The sequence below is a fragment of the Callospermophilus lateralis genome, chromosome 10, assembly GCF_048772815.1.
Source record: "Callospermophilus lateralis isolate mCalLat2 chromosome 10, mCalLat2.hap1, whole genome shotgun sequence".
Lineage (NCBI taxonomy): Eukaryota > Metazoa > Chordata > Mammalia > Rodentia > Sciuridae > Callospermophilus > Callospermophilus lateralis.
Genome location: NC_135314.1, coordinates 49,933,052 through 49,948,219, shown reverse-complemented (window position 1 = coordinate 49,948,219; position 15,168 = coordinate 49,933,052). Strand labels below are relative to the sequence as shown.

The window sequence follows — 15,168 nt, the reverse complement described above, 5'->3', positions numbered from 1 at the left end:
CAGGTTTGCTGTATGATTCTCTCTTGGATTTGCTCATTGCCCTGTATGCTCTGGCAAGGAAGGAATCTTGATTTTTTAGTTCTAGGAGACAAGAAACCTTTTGCCTGCCTCCCAGTTAAATACATCAAGCTATGCCAAGCCACATGTCCTTTTTCTTTCTTATTACTGCTAACCCTTATTTATGCTCTAAAAGGAAGACTGGGGGAGAGAATATTCCAGCTCCTGAATCTGTGCTCCCCTGATGCTAAGGGTAGATCTCAGGACCAGACGATGTGATCCTAGGAATACATTGAAGGGTTAAAACAGGAGACATTGAGCTGCTTGCTGGCTGATGTCACATTTAGGAGAGGGATGGGTGAGACAAATAATGGACTTCCCAAGTGGTTGGGATGATGTCTGTATATGCACTATTATTTTTACTACTAGATATTGGACTCAGAGAATGGGAGATGATGACTCAGGCAACTGCTACAGGGGCAGCCCAAGACCCTGATGGGTTCTAGCATGGTTGGGACCTCTGGTCTCTTCCACAAGTTGGAGGCACCTGTCCCCCTACTTCTTAGTACATGATAGTTGACAAGGCACTTTCATGTCCTCATATGCATCCTTATCACCTAACCTATCTAGACTGAAAGGGTCTGAGTGGGCAACCCAGGGAAGGAGGGAGAGGATATGTGTGGTCAGTACAGGTGACATTTGGTTGGACTATGGGTTAATGGAGACACAGGATATGTGGCAGACAGGCTTTCTGGAAAATAATACCTCTACAAGGAGCTCAGGGGCCAGGAGAATTGATTTCCTTTGTCAGGGAGAGCCATGGGCGAGAGTAGGATTTCCAGAGTTGTCTGCCCATTTCATTTACAGGGCAATCCCAGTAATTTGAAGGACATTTTGCAGGGGAAGGGGCAAGGAAGGAATATGATTTCTTGTAGAGGAAAACCAGAAGAGAAACATGGGAGAAGGATCCCACTTAGCAAGATGACTGAGCATGTTCTGGAAATGACACTGCCTGCTGATGATATAGGCTTCCCTGAGTGAGGACAGAACTGCTTAGTTCAGCACCCAGTGTTTTCTGAAAGGTTTCCTAGGAAGATCTCAGAAAGGGACACCAGCTATGCCGCTGATGGGCTTTGGAGAATCCTCGAACTTGCCTCACTTCTCACTAGTGAGTTGCTTATTCTGTGCGTCTGTGTTGCTGTAGGCCTAACATAAAATTGCACTGACTGGAAAAGGCTGTGGGATTGTTTGGAGTCATGCCAGGGAACAGGGGCAATGGAAAGACTACATCCTGCTCTACAGTCAGTCTGAGAGGTGGTTCCAGAGGGGTGGTGGGTTGGGGGGAGACGGAGAGTTAATTTCCATTATCCTCCACCACTGTGGGCAGCTGCCACAGAATGGAGTTCATTTTGGATTCCCTTAGCTTCACTCAGTGTGTGGACATTATGTGAAGTTGGGAAAGGAGTTCCATCTTTTGCAAGATTGGACTGACACAGGCCAGCCTTGGCTGAAATCTGAGAGGGCCTGGGGAGGTCAAGCTTTCTGGAAACATGCTGGTGTGTGCCAGGCTTGTCTGACCTGACTGGAGGTCTCTTGATAAAGTTCCAATATGTTGCTGGCTCCTGGAGGAGGTTGTCAAACTGTGCGTGCATCATATACATACCCAGCTGTGGCCTTAATCTCAATAAGCTCCCCGAGTCACGTAGGAACCCAAGCACTCAACATTCAAGTATTTGATCTCCTTGTCCTGGGTGGCTAGTCAACCCTCTACACTCTCCTCACCTGCCCTCAAAGTCCTGCACCTGGGACAGACCTAGACTCGATGTCTGGGACTGCCTATCACCTAGATAGAGGGGTAGAGTCTCAGCTTGTTTGTTTTATATCAAGGAGGAAACCCATATTGATGGTGGTCAGGCAGCATAGCCAGGTTAGAACTGTGTAATTCCAAGTGTCTGTTCAACTTAATTTTGTTCAATGAGTATTTATAAGCACCTACTCTGCAAATTAGAATTGTAGCACAGACTTTGACAGATAGTTTTGTTCCTATGTGCTATTCATTTATCAGAGTGATGGCATCCTTGGTTTATATTCTAAGAATTTCCCTTACCTCCCACATTCTTCATCTCTATTGCTTCTCTGGTAAGGAATCTACAAATCTCCTCTTGGTATTTGGTAGGTAGAATATCTTTCACAAAGTAGGCACCTCCAAATATTTGGAAAATAAACACATGAATGAACACAGACTTAAGAATATATTTGGTGATTCAAGGAACCCTCAGAGAGTCAGCATATTTCTCTAAATTTTCTTTGATTGCTTAATCAAAGGGTATGTTTACTTGGCCACGCCTGGGGACCACCTCTGGGTAGCCAGATTACCCCCACAGACAGCTCCTCTCTGTTGCAACCAGGTGAATTTAGAGGAGTCTGTGGCCATCCGTGGTTTCCCAGGCCTATCTTTATTGATGGTTATTAAAGACACACTACTACATGGCAATATGCAAGTACAAAGCAATTCCCAGGGTAAGGTACGTGGGAAGAAGTGAGATACTGAGCTCCCAAACAATCCTGCTGTCACCGCAGCCTGCCATATCTATGTATAGTTAATAAGTAAAATTTAAGCAGGTTCCACCACTGGGCAGCAGATGGAAAGGGAAGAAAGACCAGTGGGCAGATCATGGTTCTTTCTGGAAGACTGGAAAAGAAAAAGAGGAGACCCCCCCGGGACAGGTGAGTCTGGTGGCAGTCATTTCAGCAGTGCACAAAACTAGTGAATGGTCAGGAGGTGGGGCCCTGCTTCTGTATCCTGCCCTCAGGCTTCCTTTTTATGCCAGCTTCTCATGGAAGGTTCTGTATAGTCAAGAAGTAAATAGTAACCATGCTCAGAAGTATTGGGTTGAATAAGTGTGAATGGAACACACAAAAACACCTGTTTTCATAGAGCACTCCAACACACCTGTTGATTTACAATGCTGAGTGATAGCAATATAGGGGGCTATAAATTTGAGGTGCAATGTCCTCTTGTATATAAATAGAGCCTCTGTGAGCTTCAAGTTTCACAGCTGAGATTTGACTGATATGAATTATTTCTACTAGGAATATTGAATGTATATCCATATATATGTTTAAGAAAAATGGGGTAATAAAGTAGCTAAAAAGTCAACCCTGGAGCCTGAATTTCTGGGTTCATGTTGAAGCTTGTTTACTTTCTAGCTGTGTGTCATAACAACTCTGGACCTTAATTTGCTTATCTGTTTAATGAGAAGATATTCAGAGTGCCTATCTTATAGGAATACTCTGAGGATGAATACGTGTATTGTGCCTGTAACAGTGCCTGGAAAATTGCAAATTCGATATAAATTCTTAACTACTTTTATTTCTCCTATGTTTGATCTGATATTTAAGAAGGTACCTTCAGCCATCTTGGACCCTTCCTGCTCTCCTTCTGTGTAGGTGACTAAATAATTTATGGCCCAAACTGGAACATTTTGAGGACCAGAGACAATTAAGAATGATGTCAGGAGAACTGGTGCAAACCTGACCCCCCACCCCACCCCCGTCATCCTGGTTATGTGGGCTGCATGTGCTCAATTTTTCATTTGTTTACTCAATCATCTAGATGCTTCTTGAGGGAAAGCTAGGACACATATTATTGTAAAGTCCACAATGTTCCAGCACTTTCACACCTGTAGGAGGTAATATGGATTTAGGGTCTATAGAGGGAGCAGCCCCAGTTTTTGGACCTGGAGGACATTATGCAATGTATATAAGATAGTGAGAAGGAGAGAGAAGCTCTTTCATGGTTTTACTCACAACATATTTGAAATGACTTGGTTTATTCTGGGACAGAGCAAGTATCCTCTGGGCTCTCCTACTTATCAATTTGTATCCAGGTGTGGCTATAGTCTAGCAATCCTACCAGGGACGCTTGCATCTACCAACCATGACTGAGAACATCCATTTTCCCTGGGTGTGTGAATATAGAAAAGGAAGGCGCTACAGATTGAAATTTAGGCCATTGTTCAGGGCTGTGGGAGACCTCAAGGGAAGGAACACTTTCCCACCTGAAATATTTGCCCTGTTAGCCTTGAATTTGACAAGTCTTTGTGGTTAAAAAATACACTCCTTTTCTGAACAGGCCAAAGTCAAGGTTTATGCTTTGTTAATTTTATAAAAAAAAAAAATAGACAAGAAAGAAAAGAAAAATGGTCTCCTTGACTAAGTGTTCATATATGCCCCTATTTAATGATTAATAATCCCTAGTGGGCTATTGTTTGATGTGGCCTCGACTGGTTTGAACAGGAGAATACTGATTCACTCTTCAGGCATTTAGGAATCACAAGTGTTTACCTTGAGACAATAAATGAAAGTAGAAGATAAAAATAACACCCAAATATGCAGAGCTCTTTGAGCAAAAATGGGTGATAACATGGGATCTCAATCTTCCATACCCTGCATGGGGCCTGCTGCTTTCTCTCAGAATAAGACTGTATAGAGTGACCCAGACAGGGGCTTTTGAGTATTATAGATTTTTCCTTTCACTTGTTGATAGGTTCAAGACAAGTTTTCACCCTGGTTTCCATGTCATGAGCTTTCATTCCCCACTCCCACCTGTCTCCACAGGTGACCCCATGCCAGTCTTTTGCAAGAGAGTTTCTTTATGTGGCTTTAAAGAGCACTCTTCCCTAGAGTTTTGCTCGCTGCTGTCTTCTATTTCCCCTTGTTCAGCAGGAATCCATAAAGGGAGATGCAGACCTGTCTTAAAGTGGGACACATGGGGCTTATACTTCCAGCTACTAAACTTAGACTCCATTGAAGGATCTTGCCCATGGCAATTATTACTGGGTGGTCTCTTGTTGATTTTTTTTTTTTTTTTGCTGGGAATGGAACTGAGGGTCTTTTGCATGCTAGGTAAGTTGTCTACCACTGAACTCCACCCCCAGCCCTTAATAGTGATTTTGGATTTGCCTTAACATGCCTATATTTATGAATTGGGCTACAGGGACAAGTTGGAGCAACAGTTAGCTCTGGGGCTGCTCACTGGAGCCTTCTGTAATCTGGCCCACCAAACATGCCCTCTCTGTTCCAGGGCCATCCTTCCCCTCAGACCAACTGTCCCTCAGATCTCCCATCCCTCAGTGCCCTCAGTTCTCCAAGACTCAGCCCCATCCCCACTTCTTCACTCCAAACAGCTGCACTATAAGTTGGAGGCAATGATTCTACTCTGCTTCACATCGGTCACTCCTGGAGGTGACACAAATAGCCCTGGGACCCCAGAGTCCCTTAAACACAAGAATGAACACCAAGTGTGCCTTCAGCCTGTGTGTGGCTAAAGTTGGTATATGGCATTTCACAAGAAGGGAAATTTTATATTTCCTCTTACTTTTCAAGTACATTTTGCATTATATTCTCCATATATTCATATTTCTTTTAATATAAAAGTCACATTTCTGCCCCTTTCTCTGCCCAACCTTTCAAGTAAAATTGAAATTCCAACTTTCCTTTTGTTGGGCCACTGTACCCTTAAGAGAGGGCCTGTGCACCCCACTTTGAAAAGTTAGACAATTTAACTTAAAAATACATGTTTAAAAATTTTAAACTGTCCAAAAAGGTAGATCCTGAACAGTAGTCCTTCTGTCTGTAGACCCTGTCCCCCAAGCCCTGCCAAGGGGCAGTCATCCTTACCTGTACCTCATATACCCATCTGGGGATTGCTAATACATAGTCAGTGGCTGGGAGCAGAGGGTAACTGGCAACTGAAGGTCAGCTGAGGCCCTGTGAAGCCAGCTCCTAGCACTGCACTTCCAGGGCTAAAGCGCTCCTGTGCAGAATGGCTGGCTGCTGCATGGCCAACCTGCCATTTTTATTGTTGTCTTTGGCACAGACCCCTAGGGTGAGTTTTCAAAGACTCCACACTTGAGTGGTATTGGGGCATTTGGTGCCACCCTCCCTGGCTCTAGGTCTGTGCCCTCACAAGGGGTTTGTTGTCACTGAGATGTCCCAGGGTGGCTGTTGTCTTCTCTGTCCCTCAAAGTCAGCCAGCCAAAGACAGGAACACAGCCAAAGCCACATCAGGAAGAGAGGCAGGTGGGAGAGAACGGGTGGAGGGGCTGCCTCTGCCTGGCTGTTACAGCAGAGCCAGAGACGACAGCGATTTGAGGGGGGAGACTTCTCATTCTCCCTGCCCCCCCGTACCTGACAGACCTGAGGCTCACCTGAAAGGCGGTGCTCCGGGTCTACCTTTCCCGTGGGAATTCAGCGCAGCCAACATAACCCCTGAACTCTGCTGGGCCACTGCCAGCAACTCTCAGGCCTTCCCCCTGCCGATCGCAGTGACATGATGTCGTTTTTATTGAGGCAAGATTAGATTTTTTTTCTTTAAGTTTTCAGAAGTGTGGTTCACATGATCTCTAGTACTTTTCCCATTGCTTAAAGACCACAGAGCTGACAATTTCAATTTGCTCCAGCTTTTATCACTAGAAGAAGCTTAAAAGAAACAAGAAAGAGGGTAGATGAAAATATTCTCCTTGGCCCTGGCTGTCAGGGTGGCGATGGTAAGGACCCCCACATCGCCCACTTCCCTCATGTCTCTCCTGTGATACGAAGATGTGAGGGTGCTGAGCCCTGGATGTCCAACCTTGCTGACCAACAACACGTGATGTCCTTTAGATCCAGGGGTCCTCATGCCACAGGTAGAGAGGGAGCTCACAACCTTAAGTCACTACCAGCTCTCCCCAGAGTGTTCCAGAGGATGCTCATCTGAGATATGGGCAAAGTAAGCTCAGAAAAGTTTTCCTTCCTTTTGATTCTATTTTGCTGATTCTCCTCCTCGGAGGCAAGATTTCCTGTCCCTCGCTTTCGCCTTTTCTTCTCTCCCTCCGTCCCTCCTGTCAACTCATTTATTGAGCATAGTTATTTATTGCTTGGCTCTACAAGGTGAAAAGACAAAGTTCATATCATTCACCATTTTTAAAGGAAAGTTGAAGGATACTTATTCACATGAATCATGGGTTTCCAAGTGTCAATTTAGCCCCCCAAATGGGTCATGGGATGAAAAATCATGAAAAACCTGAGAACTGATCACAGTTTTATTTTGGTATAAAATCAGAGAAGAGCCTCCGAGGACTGAGGGGCATACTGAAGAAATGACTCCCTTCTGCTCCAGGGAAGTCTCAGAGTGGAAAGAGTATTTACATGCCTGGGCCACGGAGGAGTCATTTCAGACCCCAATAGTCTGATGCTCACAACGTCCTGCCGAGGAGTGAGGGGGAAGTGCATCATGGCCTTGCATGGGACCAGTATGGCATAGGTGCTCAAGGGGTGGGGTGGGGGATATTGAGTGAATGTTGAATAAACCCCCAATTTACAGCTCTAAGACGGGATCAAGAGTAATCAAAAGATTGGTCCCAAGTCCACAAGTAAGTGGCACAGCCCAGCCTTGAACTCAGACGTCATAAGTACACACTCCCTAATTCCTAGAGGCACCACCCTCTGGAGATTTCTCCAACCTACTGCCTTCCCTAGGACAAGCAGGAAACAGACTCCAGAGGCAACTTGTTAAAAGACTTTGTGAGTCTTTGGAGAGTACATTTTGTGGATGAAGGTTAGACTGAGATCAGACATGGGCAGGACCTTTCATCAGGAGACCCTGCCCCCATGGAAGGATCTCCCAGGATGAGTTGGTTGACTAAGAAACCTGGGCGTTGGGTATTGCTTTTGGGATGTGGACTTCTGAGCTGTGCCCAGGCCACTGTGAAATATCCTTGGGAATCATTGCCTTTGGGAATTCTATGTATCCTCCCCCTGAACCAACTTATTCTGTAATTTTCAGTAATGTAGATCAGAAAAAGCTGGATTCAGAGCTTACCCCAAGGAATGACTCTCCATTTGGTCTCGTGGACCTTGGTTTTTCTCCTCCAGAGAGGGAAGGAAAGGTGATTGTGGGAGTGAAGTGAATCCCCGTTAGCTCAGACAGCTTTGCTAGGGTTACAGAGCAAGGAGGCTGCAGAATGGAACCAGGACTTGGAAGCCTGCTGACCCTTGCCACATGACTAGGTTGGAAAAGACCCAGAAAGACATTGAGTCCTTGCATGGCCACCCAGAGGTGAAGACCACAATCCAGGCCAAGGACCTAGGGCTGAATCTGAAAGATGCCTCTGGCTAGGAAATGCAGTGTAGGTGCAGAGAGGAGGTTGAAGGAAAGGAGAGTCTGTACGGCTGGTTGAAAAGGGAGACCAGAAGGCATGGCAGCCCACCTTCCTGGCCACTCTACTCTGAGAACATGAGACTGTGCAGAAAGCTTTGGGTTGGAAATCAGAGAAGAACCCAGGTTCTGGTCCTGTCTCTGCCATAGGCTCATGGTGTGCAACCCTGACAAGGTTGTCTCTGCCATTCTCTGGGGCCAGCTTTCCCATTGATGATCTAATGGTTTACAAGCCACAACCTGTGGGGCTTCCTCCAGGGACCGTGGCTCTAGGGCCTACAGGTGGTGCTGAACAGGTGAGGCTTTCTCAAGCCCTATAATTCTTCTAGAACCATTTGGCTTTGCCTGTTCAGACATTGCATAACCTCATAAGATTTTGGTCAAAGAAAGGGCCTCATTGATTTTTTCTGTTGAGTTAAAACAAAACAAAACTAACAACCTCCCCCCCCCCCCAAAAAAAAAACACCCGAACTAAGATGTTTTCAGATTCTTTCCATCTTGAGAATCTTGCAGTTCTCCATGTGGCTTTTGGACTTTGTCTCCTCTACTGTGTAACATGTTGCTCTTTAGTCACCGTGTTGGTTTTTCTCTTCCCAGGGGATCCTTGCAACATGATACCACATGAGTCTGTGAGACCTCTTGCAAAGGATGTCTGGGACAGGGGGCCTGGCCCTCAGACTGTTCATCACCTACCTGACACAGGTGAACAAAGAATTTCTAATATTCTTTATTGGTAACAGGGACCTCCACTTGTCTCTCTCACCTATAGTCAGCACATCTGGGTACTCAGTAGTAGGTGCTTAGTAAATATTGATGAAGGAATAGCTTGCTCCCTTTGTAGGAAGAATCACTGATGTACTGATACCTTTGCTGATGCAAAAGAACTTTCCCAGGGTTGGCAGGACCAAAGTGGAGCTGTGAGTCCTATGTTCCCTTTTATCTGATTTTAGCTGTTAGAGGTTGTCACATGTTATGGGCCCTGCTGACACCTTGAGTTTGGAATTCTGGCCTACAGAACCCTGAGACAATATATTTCTGTTGTTTTAAGATACCTGTTTGTGGTACTTTGTTAGGGGGCACCCTAGGAAACCATTTCAACCCCCACCTCAATACTGTGCTTAAAGAGGAAATCGATAACCATTTTTTTCCTTGAACTTCTATGAAATGTTCTGAAGAAAATATGTTTGGTTAGAACTTACTTTTTGGAAATATTAATTATAGTGTCCTTTCAAATATTTACTTTTTTTGAAGCGTTAATTACAGTGTCATCAAATAGTTTAAAACTATGTTTTTGCATGTTTGGTCATATGTGTGGCATACATTAAGCAGCAAAATAAACAAAAGAAGCAATAAAAACAATATCCCTCCCCAAACAGAATTTTTTTTTTCTACAGACTCCTCTCCCCCAGGTTTTTGTGCTTTTTTTTTTTTTTTTCTTTTTCTGATTCTGGGCTTCCCCCCACACACCCTAGACAAACATTCTGTCATCCAGCTGTCCCCCAGCCCTCCCACAATCTCTTCAAAAGTAAGTTTGCTGAGAACTGGCTGCTTTCTTTGGCCTGAAAGTCGAATGCGTGTCAAGTCTGGGGGATTTTGGCCTCCCCTCTAGGAGCCAGGTACGATTGTTTGGATTAAATGGAGTGCAGAATCATTTTCAGCTCTCGGCAGACAGGATACCGCTTGCCTCTGAATCTTTCTTGTGTGTTGCTCCATGGACCCAACTTCTGGGGAGGTTTGCAGCTGGAGCCTCCCCTTGGGTGCCCTTGAGCAAACCCACAGTCTGGCAGATGAGAAGTGTAGCCCTCCCCCTCCATCCCCCTGGAGATGCAGGAATTCGTGGGACTCACCTCGTTTCTGGTTATTAAATAACTGGCAGGGCATCAAATGTCAGGGCTGAGAAAACAGAAGGGCCTACCTGTTGGACCAAATGACCTCATAGCCTGGGCTGTTCTCATGGTGTCACCTTGCACTGTCTGTCAGTGACTCTTTCACCACAAGACTTACATCATACTGTTCCAAACACCTAACCTACTCCTGTCACTATGCTTACAACACTGCAAATGACAGTGGCTTAAGGCTGTGATTAAGCCTGGGGGGAGGAGATGGAATGAGTCCCTTTTTGCAGCCTTAAATATGGAGGATGCGAATGGGAGCAGTGAAGTGGTGACCATGTTAGAATTCCAAAGTCCCCACAAACCTCCCTACCTGGGCTTCAAGTCCCAGGCTTCCCTGGGCAGCAGGTGGAAAAGAGAAAGCCATCTGCCCTTTCCTCCCCAAGACCTCGCCTGGGACCCAGGGATTTCCTGCAGGGAAAGGCAGGTTCTGGCACCTTCCTCTAACAGAGCAGCCTCAATTACAGATGTCTGGTTGGAAAATGATCTTCTCTGGGCTTTAGTGGGTGACTGGAACCCCCCCATCCCCCATTGGAATTGCTTTTCACTGCTGGGCTGGGTTCCCAGGCAAAGATTATGCAAGACTCCCACCAAAAACAAGAGGAATGGAACAATCTTGAATAGCAAGTTGTAGTTCTTCAAGTTAGAGGTGGAAGAATTGGGGGGAGACTGAAGCTGCCTTTGATTAAATAACAAACTCTTTCTCCCCCTCCCTCCCTCCCTTTCTTTTTTCCTTCTATCCTCAGTAATGGAAATGGAACCCCAGGGTCTCATATACACTAGGTAAACCCCCTATCCCTGAGCTGTACCCCAGCCCTAAATAACAATACTTTGCCCTTCATTTTTATTTCAAGTTATTGCAGAAACTGGCCCCGTAAAAACACTGCATATTCTGCTAAGCCATCACTGAAGACTCCATCAATTATGTTACTCAATGTCTCTCTGTGTCCGAACTTATTTCTCTTTCACTTTAGCCACATTTTCATAATGACACCTTGCCATCAGGAAGCTCACCTGTGCTTGCTGGCAGTGAGGAACTCTACAGTCACTTTTCCTCCTTGGGGTGATTGACAGTAGTTCAAGACCATGGTCCAAGTGCACTTCACATAGAGAATGATGAATGATGAGGTAAGAGCTTCTGTTGGGGAAGGGGTGGGACCACTGATTCCTTTCTATATCTGGACTTTGGGACCGGCATGATCCACCAAGTGGGCTGTGAATCCACTTATTCAACCTACTGCAAAGAAAAGATTATGCACCTGCTTCTAGAAACCTGGGAAGCAGCAGGAGAACAGGCACCGTCCTGATTGTACAAGTGGAGAGTAGGTGTCAATGATGGTGAATCCCTAGCTGTGGCTGATCATGGAAGTCCAGGAGGGGCCAGAAAACAGGAAACAGCTCTGCTCTGAACGGACTGAGGGAGCAAAAAGCAGTGACCCTGTCATAGCGCTCCAGGCAAATGTGACACACACTCACCCCCATTATCTGCTCTTCTCCCCGAGGGGAGGAGATGGGAAAGATTCTGTCTAATCCATGCCCATGTGCACTCAGGAGTGCAAGTTTCCCCTCTGCAGAAATGTGAGGAGACATGAGGACTGTCCACTAAAGGCACTGAACTACAATAGCCAGCTTAAACTGGACCCTAAATCTCTCCCTTTTCTCCCTACTGTGGACTGAATTGTGTCCTCATGCCCCTCAGATGTACATGTTGAAGGCTTAGCCCTCGGCAGGAGGGATTTGGAGAAGGAGTCTTTGGAAGGATCAGGGTTAGATGATGCATGAGGATGGAGCCCTCATGCTGGATAGCTGCTTTTACTAGAAGAGACACCAGACAGCTGTGTGTGTGTGTGTGTGTGTGTGTGTGTGTGTGTACACACCATGTGAGGACACAGCAAGATGACATCCCCCTGCAAGCCAGCGGGAACACTCTCACCAAAAAGTGGCCTGATCTCAGACTTCCAGCCTCCAGAACCATGAGAAATTTGTTGTTTAAACTGCCCAGGCCACCACTTTGTCATGACAGTCTAAGCAAACTGGTATACTCCTCGGTGATGTTCTTGGTTTCTTCCCTCCAGTTTTGTTTTATTTATTTATGTGGGATTGAACCCAGGGGTGCTTTGCCACTGAGCTATATCCTAGCCTTTTTAAAAATTTTTTATTTTGAGACAGCATTTCCCTAAGTTGCTGAGGCTGGCTTTGAACTTGCAATCCTCCTGCCTCAGCTTGACTTGTGGGGGTTATTAGTGTGCACCACCACGCCCAGCTCTTTGTTTTCATCTTAAGCTTTGAAAATCATGTTTCTTTTCTCCTCCCTTCATTCCTTCCTCCTTTTCTCCTTTTTTTTTTTTTTTTGGCAGGGTGTGTCGGGGGGGGGGGGGGGGGTTCCCAGAGATTAAACCTAGGAATGCTCTACCATTGAGCTACAGCCTCAGCCCTTTTTATTTTATTTCTGAATCAGGTTCTCCCTAAGGTTTTTTTTTTTTTTTTTTTTGCCAAGGGTGGTCTTAAACTTGTAATCCTTCTGCTTCAGCCTCCTGAGTTGTTAGGATTACCAGCATGTGCCACCAAGCCTGGCACAGTTTCTTTTCCTGTGCTGGGACTGAACCTGGGGACTTGCATATGCTAGGCAAGTGCTTTACTACTGAGCCACATCCCTAACTCCTGACATAATTTCTTTTTAAATTATAAATTACAGTTTTGTGCCATATTACCTGCAAGCAAATGAGTGTGGGCATTGAATTCGATGGCTAATGTGCACAGGCACAGAGAACAAGCACATGCTTTACGAGTGAGGCCTTAAAAGCTAGATTGGATGAGGACAGGAGTTCCCATGGGTTTGGAGTGGGGTTTGGTAGGACATGGCCAAGGGCAAGGTAAGGTGAGCTAGGAGGCCAAAGGGAGTACTGGAGGTGGGAATAGTCATGAGTAGATATGAATAACTGTCATTGCTTTAGCCCTTTACAGTTTGCAGAGTAACTCACATTCATTACACCCCTTAATCCTCACTCTGTCAAAAGGGGGATCTGAGACTCATACCTGGGCTTTTTGGCTCCAAGTTTCATCTTCACCCCCAGCCCCCTATTCTACACTGTCTGAGCTGCCTGGGGAGATCAACTTGACGAATGGGGAGGAAGGCTGTTCCCTGAGAGTAGTGAGAAATGTAGTGTTGAGCTAAGGCCTGGCCAGACTGAGGATCCAGGCACTATGAATTTCATGTGGAAGGAAATAGGAGTCATCAAAAGGTTTTAAATGGTGAGATCCATCCTACTGAAAGCTAGGTGTAAAGCGGGGAGATAGGAGTGGCTGTGTTAGTGTGGGGGCTTCTAGAGGGACCTGGTATCTAGTTTGTATTGTTAGTACCCAGGGTACTGTTGGTTTCTTTCTTGGGACTCATCACCACACCACTGGAGTTGAAATTGGAATTGGAAGGCAAAATTGAACTATTCTGTTCCTTTCATTCACTATATTTATTAATGGGCCAGTGTCTTGAGAGTAATTCATGTTCATTTCAGCGTTTTTGCTCTACCTGCCTCTCAGGAGACCTCACTGCTCTTTCTACAAAAAGAAAAATGTGCTTAGGTCTATGCTCTAACCTGACTTACAGTTGGGACAAACATCAACTTGACTTTTATTATATTTACTGAATATTTACCAAGAGTTCCTAGTGTGCCTGGCACTGTGCAAAGATCCTCTATTGGAGAAACAGGAAAAGAAGGGACACAGGACAGATTGTTTCAGTGCTCAAGGACTGTGGCTCAGCAGGGGCCTGGGCATGAGGGCTGTGGGTGGTGGGAAAGGAGACAAGGACCCAGAGAATGCAGGAGAGGGTTAGGTGGGGTCTACCTGCAACAGTGAGGGTTCCTCCCCTCTGAGGTTGGCTTTGCCATGTGATCAAAGGGTGACCTGGAGGCCACTCAAACCCTCAGCCCTCCTGGGTCTTTCTCTTCTGCCCTGGCCAGCTAATCTTCCTACAGGGACTGCCCTAGCAGGGTCTGTCCGCTCCCCTCCCACCCTCATGGTGTTCCCCTGGGACTGCAGTGGGGAGCCCCACCCTCCATGAGGGAAGTCTGTGCTATGAGGTGCAACAGGACACCTGGGGCCGGTGACAATGACTCACTGTGTGCCCTTAGGCAAGTTATTTCATCTCTTTGGTTCCTTCCTCTTTCAGAATTGGAGCAGCTCCCCATAGCTATAAAGGTTTGGTGGTGATTACTGCAGAATTGCAGTGTGTGTGTGTGTGTGTGTGTGTGTGTGTGTGTGTTGTGAGACTTGCTGTTTAATAGGGTGCTAAGACAGCGGGGAGGCTGTCCTTCCCACCCCCCAGCCCCACACGTGTGGCTCTCATTACTGTCAGGAGGCGTTAAGTCGGCCCCATGGAGAAGAGAACAGACCCCTTAATTAGGCACTGTTCCCACATCCAGAGAGGGAGCGGCCTGGGCCTGGCTGCCCTGGCCTTGCGGGGAGTCCAGCCCGCAAGGCGGAGGGGCCTGGGAGGGGGAGGCTGCGGCCAGGGCATCTGAAGGGCTCAGCAGGTTTACACTTCGCTGACCTGATGGATGAATGGAGCCCTGTCCACCCACATGGGGGCCTGGAATCTTCAATTATGGCAATTACATCAACAGGTCGGAAGGGCAGCACTTTCCACTGAAGAGGTTCAGGGCTTAAAAGAAAAATCCTAAAGCCACTGTTCCCCCCTCTTCTTTTAGAGGGACTGGGCTGATGAAAGAAGACCCCCATCTCCAGTCTAATTGGGCCATGGATAGAAAACAAAGATGTGGCAGGTTTCTATGTAAAATGGGGCTGGCACGTGCTTGGTGCCTCTTCACTTCTGACTCAGTTCGCACTCCATTTTGTTTTATGGTCCCTGGTGCATGTGTACCACCCCATGGCCTTTCTTAGGATGGACAGGGCCTGGTACCTTCATCTCTGAGTTCCCCCAGCATGCAGAGCAATAGGTGGCAATCAAGATGGTGCTGCACTGGTGTCAGAAAGATGGGATCCTTGGAAAAGTCAGTGTGTCTGACTCTCAGTTTGCACATCTGTACAATGGCCAAATGCCATCTATCCTCAGAGACTCCA

At 46.4% G+C, this 15,168-nt stretch overlaps 1 long non-coding RNA gene across 1 annotated transcript in view; it reads left to right on the top strand.

Moving 5' to 3' along the window:
• LOC143408889 (uncharacterized) overlaps positions 1-15,168 on the top strand; it is a 30,141-nt gene that overhangs the window by 6,066 nt on the left and 8,907 nt on the right. The window contains exons 2-3 of the long non-coding RNA XR_013092531.2: positions 8,795-8,899; positions 11,064-11,217. This is a non-coding gene — a long non-coding RNA (uncharacterized LOC143408889). The remainder of the gene's footprint in view (positions 1-8,794; positions 8,900-11,063; positions 11,218-15,168) is intronic.